The 15,392-nt window shown below is 39.4% G+C and overlaps 1 protein-coding gene across 1 annotated transcript in view; it reads left to right on the top strand.

The window, feature by feature from the left end:
* LOC130929264 (ubiquitin carboxyl-terminal hydrolase 15-like) overlaps positions 1-10,527 on the top strand; it is a 114,892-nt gene extending 104,365 nt beyond the window's left edge. Inside the window, exon 32 of the transcript XR_009066847.1 lies at positions 10,492-10,527. The gene's annotated coding sequence lies outside the window, so the exon portion shown is untranslated. The remainder of the gene's footprint in view (positions 1-10,491) is intronic.
* The last annotated feature ends 4,865 nt before the right edge of the window (positions 10,528-15,392 follow it).

Raw genomic sequence — 15,392 nt, 5'->3', positions numbered from 1 at the left:
GTAATTTGTAACTGTTACTAATTACTTTTTTAAAGTAAGATTAACAACACTGGTCATGGTATATGGTAAAAATCACAAGGACCTATGTTTTCTTGCCATTTAAAATGAATGGGAAATTTGGACATACATGGCTGTCAATGGCATCCCATTATGAAAGAATGGGCCAATTTTTGGCCAATTTTGGGGGAACCGTAAGTTTTTGCCAGATTCTTTGTGCAACTTTTATACCCCTTACCGTCCTGGAATTTTTTATGTGTAAATTATGTGATTTGGTCAAAAATTGTAGCACAGGGTAACGTTTTGGAAAACGAAACACTACTTGTCCTTTTTTAAAATAGAATTATTATTATCATTTTTTTTTTACTTTATAGGCCTTTTCCTCGCAAAGCCCTATCTAATTAGTTCATCAATGTGACAGATTTTGAACATTTGACCAGCGCTTGTGATTTGAAATCACGACCGATTAGTACAGTGAGCTAACGGTTAATGCACGAGTACACGTTAGCGTGTTAGCGTTGGTATTACTAAATAGTGTGGCGTACTAAGCATTCCGGTGTTTATATGTGATAGCATGTGGCGCAGGGACGACCCTGAAAAATTTTCCGTTCGCCTGTAAACGCCAATTTTTTGGGAAATAAAAATGTATGTAATTATACAATTTTTGACCAATTCACATAATTTCGACATCAAAAACTACAGGACGGCGAGGGGCATAAAAGTTATATACAGAATTTGGAAGAACTCAAGAATTCGCCAAAAACTGTCCCATTTATTTCTAATGGGAAGCCATTGACAGCCCATTCCCATTCCCATTCCCAATGGCATTTGCATTGCATTGACGCCCAAGTACACAGATGCCAATGAGGATGATGCACATCAATGGAATTGACAACCATGTATGTCGATTTTATTGATGTCAATGTACTTGGATTCCATTGACGCGTATGTAAGTCAACGCCATTGACAGCCATATACGTGCAAATTTCCCATCCATTTTCAAGGGCATTTACATTGCATTGACGCCCATGTACACAGATGCCATTGACAGCCATGTATGTCAATTCTATTGATGCCAATGTATTAGGATTCTATTGAAGCATATGTAAGTCGATGCCATTGACGGCCATGTACGTCCAAATTTCCCATTTATTTTTAAGGGCATTTACATTGCATTGACGCCCATGTACACATATGCCATTGACGGCCATGTATGTCTATTCTATTGATGCCAATGTACTTGGATTCCATTGACAGATATGTAAGTCGATGCCATTGGCGGCCATGTTCGTCCAAATTTCCCATTCATTTTCAACGACATTTGTATTGCGTTGACGCCCATGTACACAGATGCCATTGACAGCCATGTATGTCAATTCTATTGATGCCAATGTATTAGGATTCCATTGACGCATATGTACAGTGCCTTGCAAAAGTATTCGGCCCCCTTGAATCTTGCAGCCTTTCGCCACATGTCAGGCTTCAAACATAAAGATATGAAATTTAATTTTTTTTGTCAAGAATCAACAACAAGTGGGACACAATCGTGAAGTGGAACAACATTTATTGGATAATTTAAACTTTTTTAACAAATAAAAAACTGAAAAGTGGGGCGTGCAATATTATTCGGCCCCTTTACTTTCAGTGCAGCAAACTCACTCCAGAAGTTCAGTGAGGATCTCTGAATGATCCAATGTTGTCCTAAATGGCCGATGATGATAAATAGAATCCACCTGTGTGTAATCAAGTCTCCGTATAAATGCACCTGCTCTGTGATCGTCTCAGGGTTCTGTTTAAAGTGCAGAGAGCATTATGAAAACCAAGGAACACACCAGGCAGGTCCGAGATACTGTTGTGGAGAAGTTTAAAGCCGGATTTGGATACAAAAAGATTTCCCAAGCTTTAAACATCTCAAGGAGCACTGTGCAAGCCATCATATTGAAATGGGAGGAGCATCAGACCACTGCAAATCTACCAAGACCCGGCCGTCCTTCCAAACTTTCTTCTCAAACAAGGAGAAAACTGATCAGAGATGCAGCCAAGAGGCCCATGATCACTCTGGATGAACTGCAGAGATCTACAGCTGAGGTGGGAGAGTCTGTCCATAGGACAACAATCAGTCGTACACTGCACAAATCTGGCCTTTATGGAAGAGTGGCAAGAAGAAAGCCATTTCTCAAAGTTATCCATAAAAAGTCTTGTTTAAAGTTTGCCACAAGCCACCTGGGAGACACACCAAACATGTGGAAGAAGGTGCTCTGGTCAGATGAAACCAAAACTGAACTTTCTGGCCACAATGCAAAACGATATGTTTGGCGTAAAAGCAACACAGCTCACCACCCTGAAGACACCATCCCCACTGTCAAACATGGTGGTGGCAGCATCATGGTTTGGGCCTGCTTTTCTTCAGCAGGGACAGGGAAGATGGTTAAAATTGACGGAAAGATGGATGCAGCCAAATACAGGAACGTTCTGGAAGAAAACCTGTTGGTATCTGCACAAGACCTGAGACTGGGACGGAGATTTATCTTCCAACAGGACAGTGATCCAAAACATAAAGCCAAATCTACAATGGAATGGTTCAAAAATAAACGTATCCAGGTGTTAGAATGGCCAAGTCAAAGTCCAGACCTGAATCCAATGGAGAATCTGTGGAAAGAGCTGAAGACTGCTGTTCACAAACACTCTCCATCCAACCTCACTGAGTTCGAGCTGTTTTGCAAGGAAGAATGGGCAAGAATGTCAGTCTCTCGATGTGCAAAACTGATAGAAACATACCCCAAGCGACTTGCAGCTGTAATTGGAGCAAAAGGTGGCGCTACAAAGTATTAACGCAAGGGGGCCGAATAATATTGCACGCCCCACTTTTCAGTTTTTTATTTGTTAAAAAAGTTTAAATTATCCAATAAATTTTGTTCCACTTCACGATTGTGTCCCACTTGTTGTTGATTCTTGACAAAAAATTAAAATTTAATATCTTTATGTTTGAAGCCTGAAATGTGGCGAAAGGTTGCAAGGTTCAAGGGGGCCGAATACTTTTGCAAGGCACTGTAAGTCGATGCCATTGGCGGTCATGTCCTTCCAAATTTCCCATTCATTTTCAACGACATTTGTATTGCATTGACACCCATGTACACAGATGCCATTGACAGCCATGTATGTCAATTCTATTGATGCCAATGTATTAGGATTCCATTGACGCATATGTAAGTCGATACCATTGAAGGCCATGTACGTCCAAATTTCCCATTCATTTTTAAGGGCATTTACATTGCATTGACGCCCATGTGCACGGATGGATTTGACGGCCATGTATGTCTATTCTATTGATGCCAGTGTACTTCGATTCCATTGACAGATATGTAAGTCAATGCCATTGACGGCCATGTACGTCCAAATTTCCCAGTCATTGCCAATGGCATTTAAATTGCATTGACGCCAGTGTACACAGATGCCATTGACGGCCATGTACGTTCAAATTTCCCATTCATTGCCAATGGCATTTAAATTGCATTGACGCCCGTGTACACAGATGCCATTGATGGCCATGTATGTCCAAATTTCCCATTAATTTTCAAGGGCTCCTTTAAGGAGCTAGCTATCTGCCTAGTCACAATGGGAACAGAGTACTCAGTTCTACTGCTACGACTTTCTTTTTTTCCCCCATATTGTACAGCTTTAATTCAGCAAGCATACCTAATTGAGATGATGTCTTCTATGTTTGCTTTACTGTATATTACACCGCCAATTAGGGAGTCACGTGTGTGTACATTGTACAAGCTTAAAGGGATTTCTTTTCACTGTGGAATAAAAGGAGGAGGGAGGTAGGAAAATTAAGGGAGAGGTGGGTGGAGTGCGTGTGCGGTGTTGGTGGGGGGTCAGAAATCAGAGCAGATGGCAGACAGCGCCATCTTCTCCCTCTCCCTCCCCCCGTTATGGCCTCCCTCGGCTCAGCGGGTTATGGAGTAGGGGGCAATTAACGACAGAACCCTCCCCCACCCCCTACATGCGCCTGTCACCGAGGACCACTCCATCCATTCTGGCTTTCAACTCCACCCCCTGCACATTTGCTCCTCCATTAGCGACGCCGCAGACAGGTGCAAGGTAGCTTGACACCTGTCAATCAAAACACACATACAATGTGGTGCGCGGGTAAAATAGGTCGCACGCTAGCGGGTGCGCATGTGCGCGGAAAGCCACAGGGCGCTTCCACCAAGGTTTTTTTTTCCTGGAAGGCAAGACTTTCCAGGCTTCCCAGCGACCAATAATAAGCCTTCTATTCCCCCCCCGAGCTGTCTTTTCCACCACCCTCCCTCTCATTTTAGTGAAGCAGCCTGCAGTGTACGACCTATGATTAGAATAATACCACTAAATAGGGAAAGCAATTTATGGAGAAACGGCGTGGGAATGCTGAGGAGTTGACGCCAAAAATGAGTTGTGGAGGAATTTATTGATGTTTGCTTTGAAAAAAATAATGTAGATTCCCAGTTTAAAAAAAAGAAAATTATTTGTAGTAATACCGATGCTAGTATTGGTACCGATACAGCATTAAAATGACATCTGCTGTGATTTGAAATGAGTTTACCACTAGTGGTGGACGTCCAATTTATTTGAAATGGGAGGGTTGATAGAAAATGAACGAACGTTCATTTAGTATTGATACTATTACTACTATCGGTACTGATAGCGTTTCAAGTATCGGTACCGAAACGGCATTAAAATGACGTCTGCTGTGAATTGAAATGAGTTTATCACAATGGACGTCCAATCTATTTGAAGAGGGAGGGTTGACAGCGAAAGAACAAATGTTCATTCAGTACCGATACCATGATTAGTATCTATACCGACACCGTGACAAGTATCAGTACCGATACGGTATTAAAATGACGTCTGTTGTGAATTGAAATGAGTTTATCACTAGTGGACGTCCAATCCATTTGAAATCTGGGGGTTGGAAGCGAATGAATGATACTGACAATAGGGTTGTTCCGATCATGTTTTTTTGCTCCCGATCCGATCCCGATCGTTTTAGTTTGCGTATCAGCCGATCCCGGTATTTCCCGATCCGATTGCTTTTTTTTTTGCTCCCGATTCAATTCCAATCATTCCCGATATATTTTTCCGACCATATACATTTTGGCAATGCATTAAGAAAAAAATGAATAATACGAATATATACATTCAACATACGTACATAAGTACTGTATTTGTTTATTATGACAATAAATCCTCAAAATGGCATTTACATTATTAACATTCTTTCTGTAAGAGGGATCCACGGATAGAAAGACTTGTGACTTTGTATATTGTGACTAAATATTGCCATTTAGTGTATTTGTTGAGCTTTCAGTAAATGATACTGTGGCCATCCCAAATGCATGATGGGAAGTGGAACCATGACTGTGCGTCGTTCTACCAATTGATATATCTTCTCTGCGTTGGGAAATAACTTAAGGTGTTAAGACAAAGATCCAATTGCTACCTTGCTTCCCCACATTGCTTCCCACGATATTTCTAATCAAAGGGAGAGGGATTGAAGGCTTTAGCCAATTAAAAAAGGTCCCAAATGCTGCCAAAATTCACTCTACTCATTTTGCGCTGCCTTTTATCTCTCTATTTAGGTAAAACGGCGTCAGTACAGATTGAGCGCGACAATGAGTGAGAGGGTCGTGCAGCCCATACATTAATTGCGTTAAATATTTTAACGTGACAAATTTTTAAATAAGTTAATTGCCGCCGTTATCGGGATAAATTTGATAACCCTAAACTAAAGACTCTGGATGAGTGTAAGATATTATGTCTGTAACGTTAAATACAATTAGAAAACGATTTAATTAATATATAAAAAGGCATGGCCGATATTTTTTTGCCGATTCCGATACTTTGAAAATGACGTGATCGGAACCGATCGATCGGGATCGGGACATCTCTAACTGAAACAGTTATCTGTATTGGTACCGATACCGTGACAGGTATCCTGCCGATACGGCATTAAAATGTTTGCTGTAAACTGAAATGAGGTTTTCACTGGTGGACGTCCAATATATTTGAAGTGAGAGGATTGGCGGCGAATTAACGATACCGATACCATGACAAGTACCGATATGGCATTAAAAATGGCATCTGCTTTGAAATGAAATGGGTTCATCACTAGTGGACGTCCAATATATTTGAAGTGAGAGGGTTGGCAGCGAATGAACAACACTGATACCCTTATTTGTATCGGTACCGATACAGCTTTTATATGGCGTCTTCTGTGAATTGAAATGAGTTGATCACTAGTGGACGTCCAATATACTTGAAGTATAAGGGTTGGCATTGAACTAACGAACGTTCATTTGGTACTGATACTGTTACTAGTATCGGTACTGATAGCGTTTCAAGTATCGGTATCGATACAGCATTAAAATGACATCTGCTGTGAATTGAAATGAGTTTATCTCGAGTGGACATCGTTACTTGTATTGGTACAGATACCGTGACGAGTATCGGTGCCGATACGGCATTAAAATGACGTCTGCTGTGAATTGAAATGAGTTTATCACTAGTGGATGTCCAATATATTTGAAATGAGAGAATTGGCAGCGAATGAATGATTCCTGATTTCGTTATTTGTATCTGTACCGACACCGTTACAAGTATCGGTACCAATACAGCATTAAAATGTCATCAGCTGTGAATTTAAATGAGTATAATACATAGTGGACGTCCAGTCTATTTGAAGTGGGATGGTTAGCAGCTAATGATACCGATACCGTTGTTTGTATACTTGTCACAGTATCGGTACCGATACAACATTAAAATGACATCTGCTGTGAATTGAAATGAGTTTATCACTAGTGGACGTCCAATATATTTGAAGTGAGAGGATTGGCTGCGAATGAACGATACCGATACCGTTATTTGTATCGGTAACGATACTGTGGCAAGTACCGATTCGGCATTAAAATGACTTCTGCTGTGAATAAAAAAGAGTTTATCACTAGCAGACGTCCAATCTATTTGAAGTGAATGGGTTGGCAGCGAAAGAACGAACGTTTATTTGGGACCAATACTGTTCATAGTATCGGTACTGATAGCGTTATAAGTATCGGTACCGATACGGCATTAAAATGATGTCTGCTGTCAGTTGAAATAACTGTCACGAGTGGACGTCCAATCCATTTGAAGTGCGAGGCTTGGCAGTGATGAACGACACTGTAACTAGTATGGGTACTCATAGCGTTACAAGTATCGGTACCAATACAAGATTAAAATGACGTCTACTTTTAATTGAAATGAGTATCATTAGTGGATGTACAATCAATTTAAAATTAGGAAGGTTGGACGCGAATGAACATTCGGTACTGATACTGTTACTAGTATTGGTAATGATATCGTTATTCGTATCGGTACTGTTTAGAGAAAAAAAATCCATATTTCAGCTTGGAAATCATCTACCAGCTTCCACTTTTGTGGGATTAATAGCTTTTAGCTTATTTTAACACTGTTACTAGTGGACGTCCAATATATTTGAAGTGAGAGGATTAGCAGCGAATGAACGATACCGATACCGTTATTTGTATCGGTACCGATAAGATAAGGCATTAAAATGACGTCTGCTGTGAATTAAAATGAGTTCATCACTAGTGGATGTCCAATCCATTTGAAGTGAGAGGGATGGAAGCGATGAACTATACTGTAACTAGCATCAGTACAGATAGCGTTACAAGTATCGGTACCAATACAGCATTAAAATGACGTCTCCCTTGAATTGAGTTTGTCATTATTGCAGCCCTCCCATTTCAAATAGATTGGACGTCTAGCACCGTCAATGGCGGACAATGAGTTGAGTATGCAGTAATGTAGTCTTTAAAGGAAAAAAATCGGAATCGGGATCCAAAAAATTGGATTCGCGCAACAATCATTTGTGTTATATTGAGGGAAATATTAGTACAGTGGTATGAAAAAGTATCTAAACTTTTGGAATTTCTTATATTTCTGCATAAATTCACCATTAAATGTGATCTGAACTTTGTCAAAATCACACAGATGAAAAAACAGTGTCTGCTTTAACTAAAACCACCTAAACATTTATAGGTTTTCATATTTTAATGAGGATAGCATGCAAACAATAACAGAAGGGGAAAAATATGTAAGTAAACGATCACATTTAATATTTTGTGTCCCCCGCCTTTGGCATCAATAACTTCAACCAGACGCTTCCTGTAGCTGCAGATCAGTCTGGCACATCGATCAGGACTAATCTTGGCCCATTCTTGTCGACAAAACTGCTGTAGTTCAGTCAGATTCCTGGGATGTCTGGCATGAATAACTGTCTTGTCAAGTCATGCCACAGCATCTCAATGGGGTCCAGGTCTGGAATTTGATTTGGCCACTCCAGAACGTGTGTTTTGTTCTTCTGAAGTTGATTTACTTCTGTGTGTTGGATCATTGTCTTGTTGCAGCATCCATCCTCTTTTTAACTTCAAATGTCTGACAGACGGCATCGGGTTTTCCTGCAAAACATCCTGATAAACTTTTAAATTCATTCTTCCATCAATTAATTAAGTTCTCCAGGCCCCAAGTCAGCAAAACAGCCCAAAATCATGATGCTCCCTCCACCATGCTTCAAGGTGTTGATGTTAGTGAGCTGTTCCATTTTTCTCCACACATGACGTTGTGTGTTACTCCCAAACAATTCAAATTTGGGTTCATCAATCCACAAAATATTTTGCCACAACTTCTGTGGAGTGTCCAAGTGCTTTTTGAGGACATTAAACGAGTAAGATTTTTTTTTTTTAGACAGCAACGGCTTCCTCCGGGGAGTCCTCCCATGAACACCATTATTGGCCATAGTTTTACATATAGTTGATGTGGTCACAGAGGCATTGGACTGTGCCAATGTTTTCTGTAAGTCTACCAGACATCCTTGGGGTCTATTTTACCTCTCTGGGTATTCTGCGCTGAACTCTTGGCATCATCTTTAGTGGATTGCCTCTTCTTGGGAGAGAAGCAACAGTGTCAAACTCACCCATTTGTAGACAACTTCTCTGACTGTCGATTGATGAACATCCAGACTTTTAGAAATGGTTTGTATCCTTTCCCAGCTGTATACAAATCTACAATCCTTGATCACAGGTCTTCAGACAGCTCTTTTGACCGAGCCATGATGCACATCAGACAATGCTTCTCATCAATAGATTTCTTGCCAGGTGTGTGTTTTATAGTGGGCAGGGCAGCTTTAAACCACTCATCAGTAATTGGGCACACGCCTGACTTAAATTGTTTGGTAAAATTAGGTTTCAATTGCTCTTACGTCTTCTTAGGCAGAGGGTTCACTTACTTATTTTCCCCCTTCTGTCATTGTCATTTAAATATGAAAACCTATAGATGTTTGGGTGGTTTTAGTTAACCCTTTAACACCTAAGCCTATTTTGGCCGAATTTGCATGCATTTGATGTTGCCTTTTAGAAAACAACGACAAATACGGCTCATCTTCTTCCTTGAGTTAATGAAATAATGCATTAGCTTTTTTTAGCTAAATGTAGTTTTAGATTCATTCTGCACATTTCAAAGTCGTTCGCTCAAACCAACCTGCCGTTGCTTGCTTCGCATGCCTCCCTTTCATTAGTTGGCGCCTCGCTTTATTAAAAATGATCACATTCGGTTCGTCCTTCTTGACATCACAACGGCTCTTTTTGAAAAAGGACAAGAAGTGATGGAAATATGGAGATAGATACATGGTCCATTCAGCGTTTTAATGCATATATATGAGTGCAATAAAACTATAAAACTCAAATGACATTATCTCCCGTTTTTCTTGGTCGTTTGACTTCAAATAAAAAGTGGTGCGGACATCAACTTCCGCACTTTCAAATGAGACCAACCAGCGGCACGTGGGTGACGTAATTACAGCGTGACGAAGCTTCAAAGACGATATGCGTAAACGCTTCGCTGCAGACACGTTCAGTGTTAAAGGTTTAAAGCAGAAATTGTTTTTTCATCTGTGTGATTTTGACAAAGATCAGATCACATTTGATGTTTATTCTATGCAGAAATGTGAGAAATTCCCAAAATTTCAGATACTTTTTCATGCCACTGTATGTACAGGTCTGTTCAAAACGTCACGTCTGCTTGAAGTTATTGCTGCTAAAGGGGGGGTGGGGCACAAAATATTAAATGTGATGGTTCACTTACTTACTGTATTTTTCTCCTTCTGTTATTATTTGCGTACTATCCTCATTAAAATATGAAAATCTATAAATGTTTGGGTAGTTTTAGTTAAAGCAGACACTGTTTTTCCATCTGTGTGATTTTGACAAAGATCAGATCACATTCGATGGTGATTTTATGCAGAAATATATGAGAAATTCCAAAAGGTTCAGATAATTTTTCATACCACTGTATTTGAACGCCATGATTTAATACTTAATGGCAAAACTCACTTTCTTGTAGTTGTTTATTAGGTTGGCATAAATCAGGAGTATATTTTTTGTGCATTCCTCTCTGCAGATTATCTCCAAATTCTGGATGTTGTGCTAGCGTTTGGAAAGTTGGAGCTTCAGAATTAAGGTAAGGAGACTTTCATTAATTGCATTTGTTTCTGTGGGTATATATTGTTCATAATTTGAAAATGAAAGAACTACAACATAACCGTCAGTCAGATTTAAACTGGCGAAACGGTCAGTTTGTATCAGTATATGTGAAAAGTGGTCGAAAATTCCAGGTTTAATGTAAGGATAGAGTAAGTCTAATCCATTTCATGACCTTGATATGTTTCTAACATAGCCATGACTTTCTCTGACGTACTGTATGTCATCTACACCAACTGTTTTGTCTCATTAGCTTGCGCTATTTAATGCTAATGTTCTGTGAACAAGCTTTTAAGGTTATGTGTTGGTCTGAGTATGTAGCAGTATGAATAAAATGAACATTAGGTAATATAAGGTAACTGGTATCAGATAAAATCAAATCTAGCCCTTGCTACATCGCTAATAAGAGTGTATATGTTTAAAATCTAAGCTACAAATTCACAATCAAATCCATATCGCTGATTCTCTCCGATCTATTCGCGAGCGTGTCCATCCATCGGCTCCTCCGCTACCCACCAGGCTCCACACATGACAGTGGGTTACTGTGGAAAGCCCTTTTCAGACATAAACAAACCATTATAAATGCTCAGCTGTTCAACGGGAGTTCACAAACAGGCAGCATGTATAGACTTTCCATTTAAGGCCACGGCGTCCACTGGCAAAAGAGGCGCTTAAGGGAGCCAAGAGAGGGGGGAACAGTAACTGACTGTGTATAAATAGACAGAGAACGAAGAGAAATATTGGAGAAATGAACACAGGACGATCAGAAAGAGGCATTTATGTGTCATATTTTGCAAGGTGAAGGTAGTCATAAACACTTGTAGGAGAGTTTTATTGATATGAGGTGTTAAATGGCATTCATAATCACCATTATTAGTTTGATTGAGTCAGATTGGAGCTCAAAGTGAATGAAAATGTCGAACAAATCAATAAAGGTCAAGTTTTCTCAGACCTTGGAATGCTTCTTGAAGGACTGACATCCACAAATGTGGGGAACTACGGGGTACATCATGTGGGAAATGACTTTATTGACATAGAAATGTAAATATAATGACTGCTGATACAGTGAGAGGACTTCAATTAGCAGTCAATCATCCCTGCAATGGCTTGACCATTGACGCTGCGAAATGATGTACAGTCATGTCCTTACAGTTACTCCTTTAGCCCTGAAGCTAATGATATGCTAGTGTTTCGGCGCATCCGCTTCGAGGATAGATTTTACTTGAGTTGATTTGTAAACTACAAACTTGCCGTTCTATGATCACGCTGGCCTGTTCAATTACGTGGTGTCTTTAAATCACCGTAAACAATGAGGTGCGGATTTTAACTCCTCCCCCAGATTTTATTTGTCACCGATTGACCACGGAAAACCGGTGATATGATCCTTTTAATTTTCATAATAGGAAATATGTTTTCTCAGCTAGAGGGCACTCATGCTCTTTGGACGAATGATGTTTCATTTCTGTATTTTTTTTTCTCTCGGCGGAATTCAATTTTTTTGTATTTCTTTGGCTTAATCTCATTATGTAATAGGTTAAAGTTTTCTTCTTTCTTCAAAGTACAATAATATTAATAAAAAGGAAATACCTTTGTTAAAAAAAAAGAAAACAAACATCATAAGCAGTGAATGACAATGTTACTAATTACTTAGGTATTCTTTTCACCAAATACTTTTTTACTTGTAATTTTAGTACATTTTTTACTATTATTTTGAAGTAATGCTACTCTTATTTGAGTAAAATTTTGGCTACGCTGCCCACCTCTGCGTAAATATGAGTACAATTCTTTTATATACGAACACTAATGTGTAAATATGAAGACAGATCTTTTTGATAGCTATCTTACTCCAACAAATATGAATGAAAAAGCATGGGGAGAAAACAAAATTGAATTGAAAAATCCAGCTAAAATATCTGGTTGTGTCAAAGTGGGGACCTTATCCATTTTGCACGATCTCTTAATAACTGGTTGTGTCAAAGTGGGGACCTTATCCATTTTACACTAGTCTTTCTGGGAGCATAATGCCCATTCACAAATATAATTGAAAAAGCATAGGGAGGAAACAAAATTGACAAAAAAAGATAATTGAATTGAAAAATCCAGCTAAACTATCTTTTCTTAAAAACTGCTGGTGTCAAAGTGGGGACCTTATGTATTTTACACTAGACTTTCTGGGAGCATAAAACCCATTAACAAATATAAATGAAAAAGCATGTGGAGGAAACAAAACTGACAAAAAAAAAATTAAATTGAAAAATCCAGCTAAAATATCTTCTCTTAATAACTGATAGTGTCTGATAGTGTCAAAGTTGGGACCTTATCAACTTAACACTATACTTATTGGGAGCATAAAGCCCATTAACAACTATACAGTGATTCCTCGCTACTTCGCGCTTCAAACTTCCTGCCCTCTGCCCAGAGCTGTTTTTTTTTTTCAATAATAGAAAAAAAAATAAAGATGAGCTGTCCCAAGCCGATCGCACAGTCTCCCTGTCGCTCCCTCCCTCTACCTGCTCTTTGTTCTCAGGCAGGCTGTTCACATGCACTGGAGTTGTTTATGAAAGTTAACGATGATTGATGGATTAATGTGTTTGATCTTGCCAGTCTCGAACGTCTGAAGCGCTGCGTGTGGCAATCATTGTTTAACTTGTTAAACAGTTGCTGTGGCAACTCATTATGTGTAAATGAGCAGCTCCGACCTGATTTGAGTAGACTCACTCAGTGAAACATTTAAAACAGTCAAACATTTTTCGACTACTACTTTATTGTTGTTTAAAAATAATTCAGTGGGACAGTAACATGTTTAAAACTTATCATAATTATTACATTTGAAGTGCTTAAAACTTTTTAAAATATGTATATACATATATAATTTTTTAAAATTATACTTTGGGGAAAAAAAGTGAAAAAAAAATTTTTTTTCCAGTGGTAAATCTGAATAAATACATTAAACACACACCAAAGGAAAAAAAAAATTGGGGGGGGTGCACCACTTTGCGGTTTTTCACTTCTCGTGGCAGGTTCTGGTCTCCGTTAACCGTGAAAAACGAGGGATCGGTGTAAATGAAAAAGCATTGGGAGAAAACAAAATTGACACAAAAAACCCCCCCCGAAAAATCCAGCTAAAATATCTTCTCTTAATAACTGGTAATGTCAAAGTGAAGACCTTATCCATTTTGCACGTGACTTTCTGGTAGCCTGAAGCCCATGAACAAATGTAAATGAAAAAGCATAGGGAGAAAACAAAATTGACCCCCCAAAAAAATTGAATTGAAAAATCCAGCTTAAATATCTTCTCTTAAAAACTGGTAGTGTCAAAGTGGGGACCTTATCCAATTTACAGTAGACTTTTTTGGAGCATGAAGGCCATTAACAAATATACTGTAGATGAATAAGCATTGGGGAGAAACTAAATTGACAAAAAAAAAAAAAAAAGAATTGGAAAAATCCAGATAAAATATCTTCTCTTAATAACTGATAGTGTCAAAGTGGGGACCTTATCCGTTTTACACTAGACTTTCTGGGAGCATGAAGCCCATTAACAAATATAAATGAATAAGAATAGGGAGAAAACAAAACCGACTCCAAAAAAATTGAATTGAAAAATCCAGCTAAAATATCTTCTCTTAATAACTGGTAGTGTCAAAGTGGGGACCTTATCCATTTTACACTATATCTTCTCTTAATAACTGGTAGTGTCAAAGTGGGGACCTTATCCATTTCACATTAGACTTTCTGGGAGCATTAAGCCCATTAACGAATATAAATGAATAAGCGTAGAGAAGAAACAAAATTGACAGAAAAAATGAATTGGAAAAATCAGCTAAAATACCTTCTCTTAATAACTGATAGTGTCAAAGTGGGGACCTTATCCATTTTACACTAGAATTGAAAAATCCAGCTAAAATATATGTATTCTCCTATTAACTGGTAGTGTCAAAGTGGGGACCTTATCCGTGTTACACTAGACTTTCTGGGAGCATAAAGCTCATTTTGACCTTGTTCGTGATCAGGTTTTATTTTAAACACACCGGGGCAACTCGGTGGGGATCCCCCTTCGCAAACCTCGTATACACGCACGCACGCACAGTGGCGTTCTGTCAGCGTTGCAGACTGTCTGTCTCCTTGTCGATCCAGCGGTGACTGTAACTAGGTGTAATGGCCAGCCTGTGGTTAGTCACTCTATGGGCCTATTCACAAAACGCTCCGTGGCCCTTGTGCGCACACGCACACAACACGCACGTACAGACTAACACGCGCAGTGTTTACAATGGTGAGTTTGGGCCAAGCTGCTAATTGAAACGTATTTCTTTTTCCATCCCAAAGAGTAAAGGGCATCCCTATTTTCCGTGTGTGTGTCAACAGCAGGGTCTACCTTGGCTTTGGGCCAAAAGAATTACTAGCGGGTCTTGATGCTCTGCCAAATTTGTAATACGTGGAATGTCAAAGTTCACTCACACCTCAGAAACCATTTTCCAAAATAATCCAAATAGGTTTACTGAGGACTCTGATCGTCTTTGGGCATCCGATGTTGGACTCCTTTAAATCTTGAAGTAGAAAATTGCGACTATCCTAATTGGACAGCTTGACCGCGCACGAGCCCGCTAACTAACTGCCGTTCGTCCTCCCTTGTTTTAATCCTTTCATTTTATTCCGCTCCACTACTTTTTCAACTCCTGGGTCACACTAGGACAAATGCAAATGATTCTTCCGCTCTCCTCCGCCTCACCCTTCCAGGCAACCCCAATCGCACTCCTACCGCTTTCAACTCTGCCGAGACCTTCTCATTTGTGGCGCCCCGATCCACCGCCGCCCCCGACT

This window comes from Corythoichthys intestinalis, chromosome 13, assembly GCF_030265065.1.
Source record: "Corythoichthys intestinalis isolate RoL2023-P3 chromosome 13, ASM3026506v1, whole genome shotgun sequence".
Classification (NCBI taxonomy): domain Eukaryota; kingdom Metazoa; phylum Chordata; class Actinopteri; order Syngnathiformes; family Syngnathidae; genus Corythoichthys; species Corythoichthys intestinalis.
The sequence above is the reverse complement of the archived record's forward strand: the minus strand, read 5'-3'. Positions and strand labels throughout refer to the sequence as shown.